At 63.6% G+C, this 20,882-nt stretch overlaps 1 long non-coding RNA gene across 1 annotated transcript; it reads right to left on the bottom strand.

The window, feature by feature from the left end:
- Nucleotides 1–9,287: 9,287 nt before the first annotated feature.
- On the bottom strand, nt 9,288–13,813 carry LOC125159224 (uncharacterized). The gene is made up of 3 exons (XR_007149735.1): nt 13,631–13,813; nt 10,430–10,503; nt 9,288–9,638 (listed from the first exon to the last, which is right to left on the bottom strand). It is a non-coding gene; the product is annotated as an uncharacterized LOC125159224 (long non-coding RNA).
- Between the last annotated feature and the right edge of the window lie 7,069 nt (nt 13,814–20,882).

The following is a 20,882-nucleotide window of genomic DNA, read 5'->3' as shown; positions in this document are numbered from 1 at the left end:
GGCTGAAGTCGGACGCTCAACCGACTGCGCCACCCAGGCGCCCCTCTTCTGGCTGCTTTTAAGATTTGACTTTTCGCTTTGGTTTTCCGCAGTTGATTATGAAGTGCCTTGGTGGTGTGTGTGTGTGTGTGTGTTGTGCTTAGGGTTTGCTGAGCTTCTTGGGTCTGTGGGTCTCTTTCCCGGACCCCCAGTCGGGCTCGGTACCGAATGCCTGTGTGAGGCCACGTGGCCGTGGCTCCCCGTGGGGCTGAATCTCTGGGTTTCAATCCTGTTTCCCCTTTTCCTTCAGATTGGATGCTTTCTGTCTGACGTCCACTAACCCTTTCTTCTGCAGCCTCCACTGCCGGAGAGCTCACCCGATGATACTTTTCAGTGTGAGAATTTCCATTTTGTTCTTTCTGGAACCTCGCGCCCTCTGCCGAGATTCTCCGCCTGGTTCCCGGCGGTGGACATCTGCGCCTTGGAGCTGTTGCGCGTGTGTGTGACGGCCGTTTCAGGGGGCTGGACTGCGGCTTCCAGCACCGCCGATGTTTCCTGTTCGTCATCTCCCCCGCGGAGGGTGGTCGCGTGGTCCTGACTCTTTGAGTCCCATCTTTCTATGCAGCCTGGACATTGGGGACCCTCCTGTGTTGAGTCTGGACTGTTGGACTGTGTCCTGCCTGGCAGTTATCGTCCCGGCCGGTCCGCACGGTCCTCCTGATGCTTGGCCGCAAGCTTGGCCGGGGCGGGGAGGTGGGGGATCTGGCCGGGGCCTCGCTGCGGGGGGTGGGGGGGGGAGCCTGGCCGGTCGCGAGGAGAGCGGCTCCCGGCACCGCGTGGCCTCCAGACCTTCCCCTCGGCCCCCAGTTCCCTGGCGGCCGCTCTCGATCCAGCTTTGCCCCCCCTGCCATGTGCCCGGGCGGCTTGGTGTTGAGAAGGTGGAGGCAACCCCGGGCACATCCCGAGCCCCCTCTCTGGTCAGTCCTCTGCCCCTCGGATTCCGGCCCCTCGGTCTCCCGGACCCTGACGGAGCGCAGTGGGTCCACCATGCTGCTTTGGGCCCCATCTCCCCGGACGTGGTCCAGACGGTCCCTCCAGGCAGAAAGCGGGGAGAACGTGCGGCTTCCTCACGTCCTTTCGGGCCCACAGTCCTGCCTCGCCTGTCTGAGGCCCAGCAGCCGCGTCTTGTGTCGGGTCCCGACTTACACGCACGTGTGACGGAGCCCTGTCCCGTCCGGCCACTCTGTCACAGCCGAGGCAGAGACTCAAGCCCAGAGGCGCGCCATCTGCCTTCGCGGACGGCGGGCCGCATCCTGGAGAGCCGTCTGCCGGGGGCACAGAGCCCAGCCCCAGCCCTTCCTGGGGCTGCTGCCTGCCCCGCCGTGGAGGTGGACCTCGGTTTCCCCAGCCGGGCCCTGGTGGAAGGACGGCGGGCGCGTGCCCGTTGTGAAGACACCCCGGGCGGTGTCCCCGTGTTCGCGCGTCTCACGCTTGGGGGTGTGTCCTCAGGGTAGTTGCCGATCGCTGGGTTGAAAGGTCACCGCATCTCTGGTTTCGTCATGTCGCCAACCGTTCCCCGGATCAACGAGCGTTTCGTGCCCCTGCCCGCAGAGGGGGAGGCCGCCTGTGTCCCCACACGCCTGCCGAGGGGGCGCCCGTGAGGCTTTGGGACAGCCGCGCTCCGATCCCCGAGGAGCGGGATCTCGGGAAGTTTCATTTGCGTTCCCACCAGGTGAGGCTCAGCCACTTTGGGTGTCGGAGGACCGTCTGCGTTTCTCTCTCCGTGTCCGGTCTGTTCGCGTCTTTTGTTCTTTGCTGTCGTTGTTCTGTTAGCTTTTGGTCGTTAGTTTTCACATTTCACAGGAGCTCTTTACGCGTCTGGCTGGGAGCGTGACCTCCCGTCCCACCCGGCTCCCCGCATCCTGGTCCTTCTGGCTCGGCGAACCCGTCTCCGAAAGATGCTCCCTTCCCCCAGTCGGACTTGGACTCATGGTCGGCGGGTCGGAGAGGTTCGTGGCCACAGTCGCCCAGCCCCTGCACGGCACGGCCGGGATGAGAGCCCGGGGCTCTGGCTCACTGGCCTCAGCCCGTCTGACACCTTCACTGACGGAGGGCAGGCGGCTCCCGTCACGGCGACGTACAGAGCAGCCCCTCCTCCGGGCCGCCGGCCCAGAACCCTGGTGCCACGGCCGAGTCGGCCACGGGCCAGCTGCCCAGGCGGAGGCCTTTGCTCCCGTGACTCGCAGAGGCTGAGATCCAGTGAGGCCTCGGCCCGCAGAGGGTCGAGCGGTGCTTTGGGGTCAGAGCGGGTTCGGTGCGGGCGGTTTGCAGCGGCCCCCCAGTGCTGCGCCCGAAACCCTCCCAAGATCTGCCCCTCGGCCCTGAGAGGTCTTCTCCTGGGAAGGCCGCAGAGGGGTGGTAAGGGCCACGCTTCTCCTGGAGGCTCTGGGACCCAAGCCGAGAATGCGTCGGGGAGGTTGCCAAGGAAACCGCGGAGATGCGGCGGGTGGCACAGTCTCCCGGCACTTCCCACTAGATTGAGGCAAGGAGAGCCTGTGTGGAGGACCTCAGCACGCGTGTGCGCGTGACTATGTGTGCCCCGGGCACGTGCGCGTGCACGCAGGACCACAGCAGGTGTGTGCATGCTCGTGTGTGGGTGTGTGTGGGGGGCACGGCTGTCCCCACCACGTGTCTTGATGGGGGACTGGGCTGGAGGGTCTTCCTTCGCTGCGGTCAGTACTTGGGGAGCAGGGAGGCCACTCTCTGTCCTGAAGGGCCAGGGGGCAGGACCTTCCCATCGGCAGCAGCGACAGTTGCCCGGGGGTTTGGCCTCTTGGCCTCTGGCCATCTCAGCGTCCAGCTCCTGTCACCAACACTAGCAGGGTCCCCAGACACCATGTTTTACACGTGACACCTCCCCTTTCTTTTTAACCCAGGGGCCAGGTATGCAGGAAGTGGCCCATAAATGCTGCTTAACCCAGGGCCAGGTATGCAGGAGGTGGCCCATAAATGCTGCCTAACCCAGGGCCAGGCATGCAGGAGGCAGTCCATAAATGCTGCCTAACCCAGGGCCAGGCATGCAGAAGGTGGCCCATAAATGCTGCCTAACCCAGGGCCAGGCATGCAGAAGGTGGCCCATAAATGCTGCCTAACCCAGGGCCAGGCATGCAGGAGGTGGCCCATAAATGCTGCTTAACCCAGGGCCAGGCATGCAGAAGGTGGCCCATAAATGCTGCCTAACCCAGGGCCAGGCATGCAGGAGGTGGCCCATAAATGCTGCTTAACCCAGGGCCAGGTATGCAGGAGGTGGCCCACAAATGCTGCTCGTTGGGCTGTCTCAGGGGAAGTCATAAGGAAGAGGACATACAGCCCAGGCCCCAGGCCCAGAGATAACATCTCAGGCAGACCAGGGAGAAGAAGTAGACTGGCCATAAAGGGCAAAGGGCGTGTCTTCTTTTCAGAGACATGGACGCTGTCCCCCGAGTGACAACTCCCTGCCTTTCGCAGCGGCGCTTTGGCGGCCAGCCTCCCTCCCCTAGCATCTCTCCCCATGTGGGAGCGCGGTGGGGCCTGCTGTGGCCTGGCGCCCAGTACGTCCCGCGGGGGCCCGCCTGGGGGCAGACAGCCCAGGCCCATACATAGCCCTTCTCGGCTGCCCAGACGCCGGGGCCCCTCTGGGTTCCAGGGAGGGCCCAGGCCTGTCCGTAAGAGTCGGGATTCAGCACCGGGCCAGAGGCCCCCTGCCCCCACCGCCTCCCAGCCGGGGGCCACGGGACGTGGTCTGCAGGGCGCGGCTGGGGGCGACTCTGGCTTTAGAAGGACTCTGGCTGGCTGTGCTTCCGGAAGGGGTGCGGGGAGGGGGCTCCCAGGCGGCGGTGGGGTGGGGCCAGGCTGCCCGTTCAGATGGCCCCTGGAGGGAAGGTGCCGGGAAGGGGGTTGAAACTGGAGCACTGGGGCGGCTAACACCACTGCAGGCCTGGTCCTGATAGAGGGCCGAGGGGAGGGACCTCTCGCCGGCACCGGGCTGGTCACAGACCCAGTCCCGCTGCCCCAGCACAGCTGGTGAACTGGGGGCGGACCCCGGCCTCGGCCACGCATCCCGCTGCTCTCTTCCGGGGAGAGCGCCATCCACGGCCGTCTGGCGGCGGCGGCGGCGGTTCTTCGGAGACTCCGCGTGGCCTTCCTGGGGGGGCAGCAAAGGGAGGAATAGAGACCCGGACGGGAGTCCCGGGCCTGGCGGTCCCCGTGTCACAGCGGGTGTCGGTGGGGGTCACTGGCTGACTGCGGGCTGGCGGGGGCGGCCCTGCGTCACTGCCGTCCCCGCGGAGGCTTCGTGAGGGTGGGTCTCCGGCTCCAGCCTCGGCCTTCCGGTGTGGACCGCCCCTGCCCGGGGGATTTGCACTCCTGCGGCCCACCCTCAGTGGCCGGCTGGAGCCCCGCCTCCTTCCTGTCCTGGGTCAGGTGGCGGGGTGGATGCTGACTCCCTGGGAAGGACTCAGACCTCCCTCTCCCGAGCCTCCACCTGAGCCGCCTGTGTCCCTTCCTGGCCCGGGAACAGCTAGAACCTTCTAGGGCCTTGTCTGCTCCTTGTCTGTGTCTGGAGGCCTTGGCGTGGCGGGGGAGGGGCACAGGGCAGCAACGGTTTCTTGGAGAGACGAGTCACTGGGTGGACACACCGGCGAGTCTTTTTGTGGGTCTCGTCTGGCCGGACGCACTGACCGCGACCTTCTCTGGCGCCTCTGGCAGCCTCCTTCCCGGCCTTGGTCATCTGCCGGCCTCCTGCCCTCCTTTCGGGGCTCAGCTCAGCAGCGTCGCCTGCGGGAGGCGTTCCAGACCCGTTTGTGCGGCTGCGGCCCCCCTCTGTCTCCCCCTGTGCCCTGTGAGCGTCCCGAGCTTGGGGCGGGGCTGTGTCCTGCGATCGGTGCCCAGCCGGCATCGTCGTGGAGGCCCGGGGTGGGGGGGGGAGGGAGGCCACCCCGGCCCAGGACACCGTGTTCCTGCCGGGAGGGTCCTCGAGGCCTCCTCTGTGTCTCAGTCTTGTCCCCAGGGGGTGAGTCCCTAGCTTCCTTCCCCCTCCCGAGCACCTACCCCGCCCCTGGGCACCTCTCCCCCCACCGCCACCCCTCACCCAGAGCCCTGACCGAGCCTCAGGGCGCCTGAGGAGGCGGCCGCTCGCGGCCGCGCGTGGCCAAGAAAAGAAACAGGCATGTGTTTCTTAGGTTTGCACCTTCCTGAAAGAAAACACGGCATCAAAACGTTAAAAATAAACTATTTTTACTTTAAAAGGGCAAAACCAGCCCAAACAAACACAGAGCTAATGAAAAGATCTTGGCTGAAGCTACCAGGGGCTTAGTCATAGCTGCTGGAGGACGGACGTTGTTCAGCCGCGACAAAGCCAGCGACACCGGCAGTGGAGCGGCAGTCCCACTGTGCGCCAGCCGGACAGGGACCTGGGCAGGCGCGTGGCCCCGTGCAGAAAGCGTTGAATGAGCCAGCGGCAGGGCGTCTGGCATTGGAAGGCGCCTGCCGAGAGGAGGCGTCCACCCAAGCAGACCGGTGGGGGACAGGAAGTCAGGGAAGGCTTCCCGGAGAAGGCGACCCGTCTGAATTAAACTTTGCAGGGCCTCCCGAGCAGAGGAACGCCTTGGAGAAGGAGCCAGCATGGTGTGCGTGCGGGGCCCCTGTGCTGGCGCAGCGGAGAGAGCGGCACTCACGAGCCGGGGACCCCGGGGCTCAAAGTCCGCTCCGCCCCTTAGGAGCTGTGACCACAGGCGAGCCGCTAACCCCTCGGCCAGTCTGCTCATCTACAAAACATGAGCAGTAAAGGCGCGGGGGCGGCCCAGCCCACAGCACCTGAGAGGCCCCGGGCCAAGAGCAGACTTTGGGGCTGACGTCTGTGACGCATGGGGCGGGCTGGCAGGAGGTGGCCTCGGGGTGGTGCTGCCCGGCGGGGCCTTGGGGAGCTTCTTCACTGGGAAAGACCTTATACGTCGCGTCCTGACCAGGCCTGGGAGTTGCTTGTAAGCCCTCATCCGATCGGATTGTCTGCCGTCGCGTTTAACTCTCACTCAATCCCGAGAAATAAGTAGGGTGCTCAGAGGTGGGCATTGCTGCTCAGAGAGGGTGAGGTACTTTCTCAGAGGCACCCAGCAGGACAGAGCATCCGCCCTGAATCGCTCTTTTTTGTTTTCTGTCCCGTCTGATGTCTCTGCTCAGGGGTGTGGGGACTCAGGTCGGGAGGAGGGGGCGGGGCAGGAGCTGCAGAGCTTTGAGAGAAGAGGAACTTGGGCCAGGAGCCCATCTACATCGGGCCTTGGAGGGCAGTGACGCTGGCTATGTGAGAAGGGCATCTGAGTCCATCCACCATCCGTCCATCCATCGTCCATCTGGTGACTGTCCTGGCCCCTCACCCTGTGCCCACCCTGTGCTGGGCACCAAGGACATAGGAGTGACCCTTCAAGGGTCCTGCTGGCCATCACGGCAGTGCTTTGGAAGCAGCTGCCCCCTTTGACTTTGCCCACTTGACCCCAAACCCCTGCAGGGCCTTGGGACTTCCGGTGGGGGGAGGGACAAGAAGGGCTTGCAGGGGCCCCTGGGGACCATCGGGGGTGGCACGTGTGCTCGCAGGGAAGAGCGGGGCAGCTGAAGGCCCCCCGCCGTGGACCTTGGGAACTGTTGGGGGTTGCCCAGGACCGGGGCCCAGCTGGGTGGCACAGAACGAGCGGCCCGGGTGCGGGGCCCGAGCAGCTGAGGTCATGGGGGAGGCGGGGCCAAGCCTGGATCCTCCCCCACGTCGTCATCACCCACAGCCTCGGGGCGGCGTGGCCACCCGTCAGCATTTCCGAGGCCTGCCTGTCCACCAGCCGAGCCCGTCTGCCAGCTGTGCCTGGCAGTTAGCCGTTGAGAGAGGCACGTGGCCTTTGTGTCCCCAGCAACCTTGCCTGCCGTCCTGGGCTCCGGCAGAGTGTGGCCTGACCCCCAAGCCGGGCCGCATGGACGCCACGGGCAGGAGGGGCGGGTCCCAGGGCGGTGGGTCGTGTGGGCCTGGGTCACGGCCGCACGCCGTGCGCCCGGCTGTACCCCCCACCACCTCCCCAGAAGGTTGGGGCTCTGGCCCTGGGGGTGACGAAAGTGCGTATATAACAGATGTAGAGTGGGCGCCCTGCTGCCTGAGCCCCAGAGCTAAGGACAGGCTGGGGGAGCAAGAGAGCTCCCGTAGACACCCAGATTCCCATCCCCTCCGTTCCGTTATGCACCAGGCACCTCCCTGAGCGCCTTGTAAATATTGGCTCTTCTGATGCTAGGAGGTGAACTCTGATGATCTGTGTTTCATCAGTGGGGAAACTGAGGCATGCAGGGGTAGGCGACTCCCTAGGGCCCACACAGTGGGAGGAGTGGGGCAGGCTTGGCCCGCAGGCTGTCCAGGCTCTTTGTCTGTGACCTCTCACCCCGGGGTCCCCTAAGAAATGACTAGAAAGTCAGTGAGGAGAATGGAGAGTGTCATCCCAGTGATGGCTGTGGCCTGGGTGAGGGGTGGGGTGCTAAGTTGTCAGGGGAGGTGTCCTTAGAAGCCTTGGGGACATTGATGAGGACGTGTTGGCCAAGTCTTGGCTTCCTGGCTGGATCCTGGCTGACTCGTCTGTCAGGGGAGACATTTCGGGAGAGCTTGACCCCCGGGGGGAAGTTGGCAAGTTCTGCCTGGAGCGGGGGCCTCCGCGAGGGAGAATCCAGGGCCTGTCCTGGGATAAGGGATTCCAGAGGCCAGGCTGTGTGAGTTGCCCACGACGGTGTGGTGAAGGTGTCTGGGGAGACAGAGGACACGCGGACGTCCTCTTTGGGGTGCTCTGGGGTCAGGTGGGCACGTGGGAGAAAGTGGGTTTCGGTCACGGCTGGGACCAGCACCGGGGGCAGGAGGTCTCCAGCAGGCGGACACTGGGGGTGAGATCAGGCTGCCGGGCCCTCTGGGGGTTCCCCAAGCCCCGGGGAACCAAGCAGGGTGTGGGATTGAAGTTTAGAAAAAATGAGTCCTTACTAGCCTCCTGGATGGTTCTATGATCCCAAAGTGACAGGAAGGTGTGGGTCGGCCTGGGATGTCCCCCCGGGAGGGTGGAGGTGGGCAGGGCTGGACAGGGCACCGAACCGCGTCCACGGAGCTGGGCCCGGGGCCCGGCACCGAGGACACCGTCCACGCTGTCCTCCCAGGGGCCTGGCGGCAGGGTGACTAAAATCCCAGCCGCCGCTCCACTCCCGCCCCCACTGGTAACTGGCTAGTCACCCTCCCGGGCCTCGGTTTCCCCTGCAGTGGAAGGGCTGCAGCCCCGCTTTGGGGAGGTGGGGCCTCCGGCAAAGCCAGTGCAAACCGTGTCTGGCCTGAAAGTCGGGAGCTCGCGGCTCCCTGCTCCTCGGGGCTCGTGGTCCCCTTTGGGAGAGGCCGGGGGCCCCCCTGCGTCCCAGTGCACCTGTCAGGGGGCTCCAGGGAGCCGAGCGGCCAGGCGTGGCCAGGTCGCTCAGTAAAAGCTCCCGTGGCTCCGGGTCACCACCGCTTGGAGCCCACGCGGCCAGGAGGTGATGCGGCCGCTGGAGACCAAGCTCTGATGGTGCCACCCTCTCTGGGCTGCGTCACCTCAACCTGCCACGGCCCCCAAACAAAGCACCACAGCCCAGGTGGCTTAAACAGCAGAAATGTGTTCTCTCCCGGTCCTGGTGGCCGCGAGTCCGAGATCCAGGCACGGGCAGGCCGGTTTCCCCGGAGACCTCCCTGCGCGGCATGTAGATGCCGTCTCGTCCCTGGGTCCTCACGTGGCTGTCCCTCTGTGTGTCTGTGTCCTGATTCCCTCTTCCTACAGGACACGGGTCCGCGTGGCTCAGGGCCGCCCCAGGCCCGCCTCACTCACCCTGCCGTTCTCTAAGCGCAGCCGTGGTCTGAAGCACCGAAGGTTAGGACGGCCACGTGGGAATGTGGGGGAGGGGGACACACGGCAGCCCACAGCAGCCCCTCTGCCCGGGGTGGGCTCCCCCCGCCTCACGCTTCTGCCGTGTCTGGTCCGCGAGCTGCCTCGGTGACCGCGTCTGCAGCCGCTCTTGGCCGCTCTCGTCCACAAAGGTGGGCTGAGGTCAGGCCGGGCCCCCTTCCACTCACGTCCCAAGATGCCTTGGCTCTCGAGACCACAGACCTCGAGTTCACCGCCGGCGGGTGTGGCCTGACCCAGCCCTGCCGGCCTCTGTCTGCCTGAGGGTCTGGCGGGCTCAGTCAGCCCCTGCCCCACGCCCCCCCCCCCCTCCGGTTCCGCCGGCCCCTCGAGGCGGGGCGTGCGGTGACGGCCTGGACGGGAGGTCAGGCTGGGTGCCAGGCCTCCAGGTCACTGGCAGACAACGTCCCGCCTTCCCGTCCAGGACACAGAGTGGGCCTGGGGTGACAGCTGCTCTGATGTCCCTGAGATGCCTGGGAAGGAATGGCCTGTGGGCTGGAGCGGCCTGGAGAGGGCGGCCAGCTCCCCGAGGCGGGAAGTGTCTTAGGAGCGCCTGCCCTGGAGACTGGTCCCCGCAGGGTCAACACCCCCAAGCTCCCCTCAGTTGATCCTGTAGGTCCACTGCCTGGGGACCAGCCTGGTGCGGGGCTGTGTCCTCAGCTTGGCCCTGAGGGCTGGGCGGGGCTGGACCTGTGAGATGAGGGAGGGAGGGAGGGAGGGAGGGAACTGTGAGTGAATGAGCCAGTGAGCTAAGGAGTGGCTGAACACGTGAGGTCCAGAAACTAAGGGTGTGGGGTGCAGGGTGTGGGGTGCGGGGTGCTCCAGTTCGTCTGCCTCTTGGGGGCGTCCCTGGATGCCGTGGGGGGCTGTGCAGTCACCCCGTGGCCTGGCCGATGAGGTCTCGCCTCTGGACGGTCAGGGTCACTGTTCACGGAGGACGTGAGCGTGGAGGGGGCACGCGTGTGGATCCTGAGCCCCCCGGAGAGGCTCTGTCGCGCGGTGTGGCCTCTGTGTCTGCGGATCTGCCCGTAAAGCCGACGTGGAAGGGAGGTGCAAGGTTTCAGTCAGCCTGTTTGTGTGCGTGTGCCTGCCTGTGTGTGCGCCCGCGTGTGGAAGCGTGTGTTTGTTGTACGTGTGTGCGTGTGCGTGTGTGTGTACGTGCGGGTGCATGGGTGCGTGGAAGCGTGTGGGACGTGGGGGCGCGGAGGCAAGCCCACCAGGCGGCAATGGTGTTTTCCGGGCCGGGCACCGCGGGCGCCCTGGGAAGGTCGCTAACTGTCTCCCGGCTGCGCGGCCCTCTCCCACCTGCCGGGCGCTCCTGCCCCCGGGGCCTTGGCACTTGCTGCCCGGCTCACGGTGCCCCCCACCCTCCATCTCCGTCTGCAGGCCGTCTTCTCGGTCTTGTGGCCGTTGCCCCCACCCCCCACCCCGGTGCCCCCTCCTCACCGCTGCCTCCCTCTCATTTCTGTCCGGACCCTTACCTGTCCGACCGGCCACTTGCTTCTCCATTTGTCTCCCGCCTGCCCCTCGGCTCCCGGGGAATAAACACGTTCATCTAAAGGAATATGACAAACATTATAGACAGAGGACCGGGGGGGTGGGGGTGGGGGGCTGGCTACCGGGAAGCTGAGCGGAGCTGAAAACCCCGGGGTCTCCACCCCAGGGCCAGACATTCCCAGGCAGCGAGCCGGCCCTTCCAGAGAGAAGGAGGCCCCTGAGGAGGCTTCCAGAGCCTGGGCGCCCAGGGAGGGGGCGGGGGGGGGGGCATGGCCCGGCCAGGCCGGCAGCGTCTGGCCCCCGGGCCTGGTCCCAGAGGCGGTGGGGAGCCATCGCTCTGACAGGCAGCACCGGTGGGGTCAGACCTCACAGGAGAAGGTGGCGGCTGGGGGAGGGGGTGGGGGACGAGGGGGCGGAGCTGGCAGCCAGACGGGGGCTTGCCGGGTGCGGAGGCTGCGGCCGAGGCCATCTGAGCACGCTGGACACCGGAAAGCCGAGAGGGCCCCTTCCGTCTGTGCGGACGCGGGGCCAGCAGCCTAGGAACGCGGCCCGGGTCTCCCATCTCTGCGGGGCAGTCGTGAGTAGATGGACTGAGAACTCTGGGCGGCGTCCCCCCACCCTGTCCCCGCCCTGCGCGGGTGATTCTGTGAGTGTGAGTGTGTGTGCATACGTGTGTGTGAGGGGCGCGGGGCGGGCAGGGGCAGGAGGGAGGGGCAGGAAGAGGGAGGGCCGCCCGTGTCCGTGCTGTACCGACAGATCAGACAGGTAGTGAGCTCACTGCCGAGGGAGGGATGTAAGCCGTCCTCGTGTCTCCCCCTCCTCCTCCAGGGAGGTGGGTGGTGGGCATCCCGCGGGGTGGGCCTCTGGTTCCTGGAAAGCCCCCGGTGGCCTGCTGCCTCCGCCTGGCCCTCCTCTGCCCCCCTATCTGTGCAGGTGCAGGGGCCTTGTCCTGCGGCCCCGATGCAGTAAGGGTCCCTGAGCAGGGCCAGTTTTGGGGGACGGCCGGGCACTCCCTCCCTTCCCTGTTTTTCTGACCCTGCCCTGCGTGTGGATCGCCAAGCTGAGCAGAAGCAGGGAGCAGGTCCTCTCTCTCACCGGCCCCCCTGTTTAGGGCAGGGAGGGGTGCACCCCAGGACTCTAGCACAGCCCACACCTAAAGCTCTCAGGTCGTGAAGAGGGGAGCAGGGGGGGTCCCACAGGAGGGGGCTGGGGCCCGAGACCCCGGTGGGGCGAGGTGAGCGGGGAGACCGAGGCTGGGCAGAGCCCAGTGCGGGGAGAGCGCCTTCCTCCCAGACGCCCAGCGGGAGCCCCCCGTCAGAACCGGGGCCCGTGTGATCTGGGGAGGAGGGACCGGGCCTCGCGGGGACCAGCCTGGTTCTCTGGGGGGGATGGGAAGAGGAGCAGCTCTGCAGGCGAGCTCAGGGACACCGGGCGGCAGTCGTGCAGACGCCCACAGACCCGGGAGCCGCGGGACCAGCCGCGCACACCCCACGTGCTGGCTCCCAGCAGGCAGAACGCCGAGCGGGGCCCTGGGGAGGACTCGGGCCCACCCTGCCCGTGCCACGAATAGCTCTCCTCGTGGCTGAGTTTATTTAGAGGGACGTGGGCTGAGGGGCACTGGCTAAGGGAGCGCTTTTGGGGTAGGGGTCCCGGAGGTGTCCCACGCAGGGGATCGGGGCGCGTGGTGGTGGGTCCGGGGTGGGCGGGACGGATGCCAGCCTGGCCCCTGACACAGGGGCGTCTTGGGTGTCCCTCCCGTGGACCTTCCGCTTGATAAACCCGGGGTGCCGCGGAGAAGCAGGTGTCTACAGCGGATGCTGCAGAGCTCTCGGAGCTGTCGGCTCTGGAGGACGTTTGTCCTGCCCTGCCACTCTGGGGACTCCTGGCAGCAGGCACGGGGTTAGGGCCGGGCCTGCAGGAGCCGTGGAGCAAGGGGACGCCGGCCAGCAGGTTTCCACCTGCTGCTTCTTTCCTCCCTCATGGGAGATGGGCAGGGGCCAAGGTCTATCTGCCTGACCCTCGAGGCCTGGGGGACGGTCTCCAGGCTCGAGGTCCCCTGGAGGGTCAGGCGCCTGAGCTAGGAGGGGGCAGCGGGCAGCCCGGTGCAGGAGTCCGTGGGATCCGGGGGGACCGGTGAGGTGGGGGGTCCGTGGGAGGGTACAGCCGCCCCGGTCCCCTCGGGGTGGGATGGCTCTGTAGGGACCCACACAGTCTCAGCAGCAGACGGCCGTCAGCCTTGCAACTGGGCAGTGGGTTCCCCGCCCCGTGGCCTCTGTGCCCCTAGTCCCTGCGCCCCAGTTTCACAGCCAGACCCGGGGGTTCACCCCCAAGCATGGGCTGGCCCGCCATCCTGGCACCCAGCAGCGTCCAGGGGCAGAGGGCTTGGCTTCTAAACTCTGTCCTCTCACCCTCTGGAGCCAGGCCACGGTCACCCGTCCCTCGCAAGGTGGCCCTGTAGCAGCCCCCTGCCCCACACCGTGGCCCTTGTCTCGTGCGGCTTGCCGATGGCTCCCTGGATCACGTCCGAGGTTCTCAGGCCACCGTGGCAGATGGCACCGGAGGCTGCAGCTCTTCACACTGCCCCGTGCCCAAGCTCTCTGCCGTGAGACCATCCCCCCACGGAAGGAGGCATGCACATCCGGGGCCCTGGTGGCGCAGGGCCGTGTGGCCGGCATTGGCCACGGGCAGGAGAGGGTGCGGGTTCCGGACCTGCGCCTTCAGAGTCAGAAAGGCTTTCTGTTCTTCCTCCCGGGCCTGTGCCATCACCGTGCTGTATCACATGTCCCAGCCGGGCCCCTGGTCCGCAGAGGAGCAGACCCACACACAAGTGGTTGCTTGGGGACAGCCCCCATCTAGGCTGACTTTGCCCGCTGTGGACATTTGTAGGTGTTTGTTATGCAGCAGGAGCTGACCGATACAAGGCCCTGCGTGACCTCAGCCCCGCCCCAAGCTTCATCAGGGGCGCTGCTGGGGCGCCCACGGCCACCGCTTGTCCAGAAATGTTCAATGGCTCCCTCCTGCTCCGTCCCTTCCAGAAGCCTCCAGCGGTCCTCCCCTTCCCCGTGACGTGGTCAGGGCTCCAGCTATCTGGAGTTTTGGAAGCCAGACCTCCGCCTGCCGCAGCTATGCTGGGCTCAGGCAGGTGCTGGCATGGGGGGGACCGATGGGGATCTTTCCCGCCTCACCTGCCTGCGTCTGAGGGATTTGCGGCCAGGAGTCTGGGGGAGAACTGAACAGGTGCTCCGAGAAGGCAGGCTGTTCCCAGACTTCGGTGCCGGGCCTGGCCTGGTGGCCGCGGCTGCCGTCTGCTTCCTCGGTCACGACCCAGGCCCCGGGGGGCCAGCCGGGGCTGTCGGCAGAGCGTGCTGGCTTCAGACTCTCTCATCTGGAAATGGGGCTGCCGAGAAACCACGAGAACAGGAAGCACGGCTCTCACAGCCCCGCGATCGGAGGGTCATAAATAAACGTTAGCTCTTTCCTCTGGGGTCCTTCTGCTCCCGACAGTCTCTTCCGCAGCAGGGTTTTCTGTTCCAAACGGCAAACGACCAGCTGGTTTTGGATCATTGCCAAGGGCAGCGACGGTGGCCCGGCCCAGCCCAGAGATGTAGCAGCCGTGCTCCGGGGTGCTGGGAAATCAAACAGGGCACAGGCTGTGGGGTTTCTCCGGCAACTGGGGGCCGCAGGCCCCCGGGTTGTGGCGACGAGGGGCTGGGCTCCAGATTTTCTCCAGTCGACCTGAAAGCTTGGGTCTCAGGCGGTCCCAGGTGGTAAGCAAAGCCTCGTGTGGAGGGACCCAGATCTGGGGGGCGGGACGCAGCGAGGACCTCAGCGGGCACTCCCCTGCTGGGGCGGATGATGAAGCGGAGGAGGGGATCAAAACTTGGGGGGGGCATCTGTAGGGGCTGCCGTGTGGTTCTCATTTCAAACGAGACTGAACGCACGGCCGCCACTTCTCCCGATCCGGGAGCGAGGTGAGACAAAGCGCGCGTCCCGTGGGTCTCGAGGCTCAGAGGTGCCGATGTGGTGGCCCTGGCCCCGGGGTCCGGGGTTCTCAGAGGGCTCTGCTCCCCGGCCGCCTTGTTTCCTCACTGAAGATCCCAGGCCTGGCATCACGGTGACGGCCCCTCACCGCCCCGTCACCTGGTCTGGGCGGAGGGTCACGGCCCAGCTGGGTTTGTACGCACCGCGGCTGCCCCTGTCCCCCCGACTTCCCGGGCCCGTTCACCCCACATCCCCAGCACGGCGTCTGTCTCCTGCAGGAGGCTTCCTCGATGCCCACCGGGCTCTTGTTGGGGTTCTGGAAGCCGCCCGCCTCGCGGGAAGAGCGGGCTCTGGGGCAGGACGGCGGGACCTCGGGAAAGGGGCCCTCGTGCTCAGGCACGGGGTCCCTCTCGCGGGGGCAGGCAGGCCGAGGGGCGGCGGAGCCGTGCTGCTCCCCACCGGGTCTGTTCCCCAGCTTGGGCCGCCCGATGGCCAGCCGACCAGCTTTCTCCGCGCATCCAGGGTCTCCAGGGGGCGTCGCTGGGCCTGGGTTAAGGGCCACTCGCCAGACACCCTTTTAAACCCGAAGTATTTTTCCAAACTCCCGAGTTGAACTCCAGGCTTACTTCTTGGATCTTTTAAAAATCGCATTAGCTGCCGAAGCTGTGGGTTTACGGCTGATCACGGTTTTGGCTCTGTCTCCCAGGTTTTGCGGTTGAGTGTCCTTATGTTTGTTTTATTACAAACAGAACTTTATTTTATGTCCTTCTTGCTCCAAAACGTTTACGCTCCTAAGGGGTTGGCTTTCTTTCTTTCTTTCTTCCTTCCTTTCTTTTCTTTCTTTCTTTCTTTCTTTCTTTCTTTCTTTCTTTCTTTCTGTGTTCAGTTGCTATCTTGGTCAGCTCACAAATGTTCGTGGCCAGTCTCCATATTTACTTGCACATTCGAACAAGATATAAAATGATCCCCGGTGGTAATCCCGAGTGCGTTCTGCTCTAAGTTCAGTGTTGCAACATTAATGCTTCCTCTGCAGCTCCCCTCATGTTTATGTCCACCTGTGTCTTTCTCCTACCCGCCTCACCGACTGTTGCTTTATTTTCTTTGATGTTATCTCTTTTTTTAAATTTTTTTAACGTTTATTTATTTTTGAGACAGAGAGAGAGCATGAACGGGGGAGGGGCAGAGAGAGAGGGAGACACAGAATCGGAAGCAGGCTCCAGGCTCCGAGCCATCAGCCCAGAGCCTGACGCGGGGCTCAAACTCACGGACCGCGAGATCATGACCTGGCTGAAGTCGGACGCTTAACCGACTGCGCCACCCAGGTGCCCCATGATGTTAGCTCTTGTAAGCGCCAAGACATTGAAGCATTTGTTTATTTTTAGAGTTTATTTATTTATTTAGAGAGAGAGAAGAGGGTGGGAAGGGGCAGAGAGAGAGGGAGAGAGAAGAATCCCAAGCAGGCTCAACGCTCAGTGCGGAGCCCAACGCGGGTCTCGATCCCACAAACCGCGAGATCATGAGCCGGGATCAGGAGTCGGACGCTTAACCGACTGAGCCTCCTGGGAGCCCTGAATCATTTATTTTTACCGACCAGGCGTCCTCACTGCTAGGTTTGAAATGAGATGTGTCACGCTCCCCCCCCCCCCCCCCCCCTTGCTGGGTTATTCCTTCCATTTTGTTTCTTTCTGGTCACGTATTTTCTTCCCCCTTCAGAGTCCTCTGTGATGATTCAGAGGGCAGACGTCATGCGTTCTATTCCACCACTTTCTCCTCTACGCCGTCGTAAACTTCTGTTTATCTAATCCTCCGGGTGTAAGCGGTAACCTCTGAGCCCGGTTCGGAAGACGGAGGAAGCCTCCTTTGTGTGGCATCTCCACCCTTTCCTCGGTCCACTCACTCCCTCAGACCACGCACAGCTCCCACCTCTTGCTTTCACGTTTGGATTGCTCCGAGGTTCGCGAAAGCGTCCTGTCTGGTGGGCACCTGGGTTTTACAAGGGCTCGCCTCCGGGGCTCCGCTTAGGGTCTCGGTGACAGCTCCTGTCTGCTGCAGACTCACTCCTCTCAACTCTCGTTTGTATCTGGCCCCGACATCCCAGCCGCCCGCGTCCCCTCGCGACACCCCATTGTCGCGTCACTTCAGATGGCCGCCGTGGGTCTTTGGGGAATCACGGGGAAACAGCTTTTACAGAGAAGGTCCCGGGCCATCCTCCTGGTGCTTTCGCAGACGGGCGAGGCGCTCGGGTCGTCCCGTTCCCAGCGTCCGCTATCCTCTGGTCTCCCGGCATCTTCTATCTCGCTGGGGAATATGAGCTCAAGCCAGGGGTGACTGTCGCAAGATCATCGGTTTATTGTCTTCCCTTGGAAGCTTTCCAGATGCCTTGATTTCCCGGAAATTGGAATATCTTACCGACATATCCTTTCGCAGCCTTCTCTCTGCCCGCCGTTTCAACTTGTGCCTGCAGTCTCAACTTCTGGAGCCGGAAAGTTTCCTTCCATCGTGTCCCGGGCGTCACTCTGGCCCCCTGGCTTCCCCGTCTCCTTCGGGACCATTTGCCCACAGGGATGCCAGGCCGCCCGGCTCCCTGCCTCCTCCTCAGACGACCGCTCACCTTCGGGGGTTCCATGTCCTTTGTGCCTTGGACACGTTCCTCCAACTTTCTCCTTTGTCCCAGCGTCAAGCCTGCCCTGCCACTCGCTTCTTACCTCGAAGACTTTGTCGTGTTTCTTCCCGTCGACGGAGCGGATTATCTAGAATTCTGTCCCGCATTGTCTTGCCTTGAGCTTCAAGGGGAGAGAGCAAAAGTGAGCCACGAGGGTAAGGATGAGGGGGGCACCGGGGAGGTCTCGTACCGGTCAGCAACGCCAGCCTGCATCACGCCCGGTCAGGCTCAACCTCTCACCACGTGAGGACAAAGCAGCCGGGGCCACCGTGGGGCCACTTTTCTCAGGGGTCTCGGGAGTTGCTGGGAAGATGCTCCTTCTGGATGAGGAGCAGACAGGTGGGCCCGGGGCACCGGGGACCGGCTGGCCCAGCCTCCTGCGTGGCTGTGACTGAGACGCAGCTGGCCTTTGGCCGTCACGCGGGAGCGCGCATCCTCCGGAAGGCAAGCGCCCGGGGTGGGGGGCCGGCCTGCCTCGGGCACGCTGCAGGCCCCCTCTCTTTCTCTCTGCCGCGCCCCAAACCCAGGCCTCTTTCTCCAGGCTCTGGAGCAACACTGGAGGGCAGGGGGACGCCTGCGAAGTGCCCAGAGGGGTGCCCGGCTTGTCAGAAGCCTGTGACACGTCCAGCTGTTCTTTGATTCGTTCGAAACTACTTTTATTGAAGTATAAATGCATATTATAGACACACACGCCTTGTTTGGGATTGAACCGCATTCCCCCCCCAAATTCCTGTGTTGACGTCTCAGCCCCCAGGACCTCAGAACGTGACCGTATTTTGGAAATAGGGTCCTTCCAGGTGTAATTGGCTAAGATGAGGCCATTCGGGTGGGCCCTTGTCCATTATGACCTGTGTCCTTATGAAAAGGGGACATTTGGATACAGGCCCAGGGAGAAAGCCGTGCGAAGACAGAGGCAGCGTCGGGGGCCGTGTGTCTGCAAGCCAAGGGCACCAAAGGTGCCATCGAGGCCCCGGAAATGGGGGGAGGGGAGAGTCTGGGACAGGCCCAGGCCTGCTGACACCTAGATCTGGGACTTTGGTCTCTTGGCGCATGAGAGGCTGGGAGTGTGTGTTCAAGGTGTCAGGGCAGCCCTGGCTGACGGACGCCCTCACGCCTGCGTGGAACTCACATCATCGGTGGGTTTTTATAACTGGACACGACTCTGTGGCTGGTGTCGTGCCCGGGCCCCAGAAGGCCCCTCTGGTCACCGCGGCCCCCCACCCCGGGGTGGCAGGGACAGGCTCTGCCAGCCTGCGGTCGGGCAGTGCCCACCTCCTCCCCGTGTGTGTGTCTGGGGGCCGGGGTGGGCCATGTGGTGTGGGGAGAGGGGGACACCTGGGCGCCTTTCTCCTGCTCGCGTACCCACGAGCAGCGTCCTGGACCTCAGGGTGCACGGTCCCCCCCCCCCCCCCCGGCAGCTCCCGCGGTGGCTGCACCAGCCCCACGGCCACCTGCACACGCGTGGGCTCCATCACCGCATCCTCGCCAGCATTTGGTGGCCGTTGGACAGAATCACACAGCGAAGAAGGTTTTAATGTGCGTTTTCTGATTAACGACGTTGAACCTTGTTTTCCGTATTTATCAGCTGTTTCAATTTCCTCTTTTGTCAAGTGCCCGTTCCAGTTTTTGTCCGTTTTTCTGTGGTCTTGTCGACCTCGTCTTCCTGATTTATGTGAAATCTTTGCGTGTTTCGGTTGCGAGTCCTTTGTCGGACCATAACGCTGTCTTTTATGACAGGAAGCGTTAACATAGTCCAATCTAGGTTACGAGCCAAAGACTGTCACATTTTTGGTGGCTGATGCTTGAGAAATCTTTGTTTATTTTACGCTAAGGTCATGAAGATGATTACCTGTATTTTCCTCTAAAAGCTTATTGTTGGGGCGTCTGGGGGGCTCCATCGGTGAAGCGTCCGACTTCGGCTCAGGTCACGATCTCACGGTTCGTGGGTTCGAGCCCCACGTCGGGCTCTGTGCTGACAGCTCAGAGCCTGGAGCCTGCTTTGGGTTCCAGATTCTGTGTCTCCTCCTCTCTCTGCCCTTCCCCTGCTCGCTCTCTGTGTCTGTCTGTCTCTCAAAAATAAATAAATGTAGAACATTTTTTGCGTTTGGCATTTAGATCTCCAGTTTATCTGGAATTCACGCTTGTGTATGGTGTGAGGAACTCAGCCGGGAAGGGCTGAGCCCCCTAGAGTGTGGCACCACTGCCTGGCTTGTGTGGTCGCTTAGTAGATGCCGCCTTCTAGAACCTTCTTTATGCTGATCCCAACACCTGGTGTGTCTAAGCTTGTTTCTCCCCCCCTTTTTTATTATTGTGGTAAATACACGTAAGAATTGGCATCTTCCCTGTTTTCAGCACCCCCACCCTCCACCTCGAGCACGCTTTCCGTCTTCCCAAAAAGAAACTGTGTCCATTAAACACTAGCTCCCATCCTCGCCCTGCCCAGCCCCGGGGTCCCGTCCTGCTTCTGTCTCTGGGAGCTGCCTCCTCTAGGGGCCTCGTATAAATGGAACCATACTGTATTTGTCCCTTTGTTTCTGGCTTATTTCACCGAGCTTAATGTCCTCCAGGTTCATCCACGTGGCGGCAGGTGGCAAGTGTCCTTGCTTATTCAGGCTGAGGAACATCCCGTCGTGTGGCTGGACCACGTCTCGTTCATCCGTCCGTTCTTCCACGGATGCTTGGTTCCTCCACCTTTCAGCTGTTGAGGTCTCGGCCTGCCTTTGATTTAGAGAAGCTGGCCCCTGTCCCCACCCCTGCAGCTCGTTGACCACGCAGCGAATCTTCTGTTTTGTTTTTAATATTTATTTACTTTTGAGACAGAGAGAGAGAGAGAGAGAGAGAGGCAGAGAGAGAGGGAGACACAGAATCCAAAGCAGCCTCCAGGCTCTGAGCTGTCAGCACAGAGCCCGACGTGGGGCTCGAACTCGTGAACCTCGAGATCATGACGAGCTGGACGAGCCTTCAGCATGGACCTGGCCAGGAGGACGTCACCGAGGTCTCTGAAGCCATTTCTGGGGCTCAGAGTTCTTTGGGAATCAGAACAGAAGGCCAAGTCCGCGGTGATTCCTCAGGTGTTTCTCCCGGAAGCGCAGATCTGGGCAGAGACGGCACCCCTTAGCGGTGTCCTGGGGATGGCCGTGTGCCTGGGGCCACTGGCACCCAGGGGGGTGGGGGGCCACCTCTGCCTCTGCTTCCATATGCTCCTCACCTCCCCAGCCTGCCTCGTCCGCCTCCTGCCCCACGGCTCTGGCTCAGGCCGCCTGTTTCCTGGTTGGTCCCTCCCTTGCAGTCCAGGGCCCCCCAGCCACTTTCCCCACTGTGGCCAGCGTGACACTGTCACGGCCCCTCACGGGACAAGAGGCTAGAGGGACAGGAGGCGTCACGTCCCAGGGGCCCGCGTGGGCTCCACAGCCTCCTGCACCTGGGGACCCTGCTGGCCAGTGGAGACTGGGCACAGGGCCTCGGCTGCAGGATGGTGCAGGGGGAGCAGGGAGGAGCAGTGGGGCGGATGGGGCTCAGGTTACCGTTTTTCCCATTGCTCCCTGGGGGCCCCTCCCGCACTCCCCCTCTGTGTGTCCTGCTGGCTCAGATGCGACCCCGATGTTCCTCACAGTCGATACATCAGATAATCCCTCTCCCCAGCTGCTGGGACAAGCCCCCCCGCTGTGTTCTCTCGCAGCCTGGAGCCCGGATGTCCAGGGTCAGGGCCTGCAGGGCGGCCGGGGAGGCCCCTGGGCTGCAGATGGCACCTCGTCCAGTGCGTCCTCTCCTTGTAAAGACCTTACTTCTTAGAG

This window comes from Prionailurus viverrinus, unplaced genomic scaffold (assembly GCF_022837055.1).
Source record: "Prionailurus viverrinus isolate Anna unplaced genomic scaffold, UM_Priviv_1.0 scaffold_45, whole genome shotgun sequence".
Classification (NCBI taxonomy): domain Eukaryota; kingdom Metazoa; phylum Chordata; class Mammalia; order Carnivora; family Felidae; genus Prionailurus; species Prionailurus viverrinus.
This window is presented reverse-complemented; position numbering and strand designations above follow the sequence as displayed.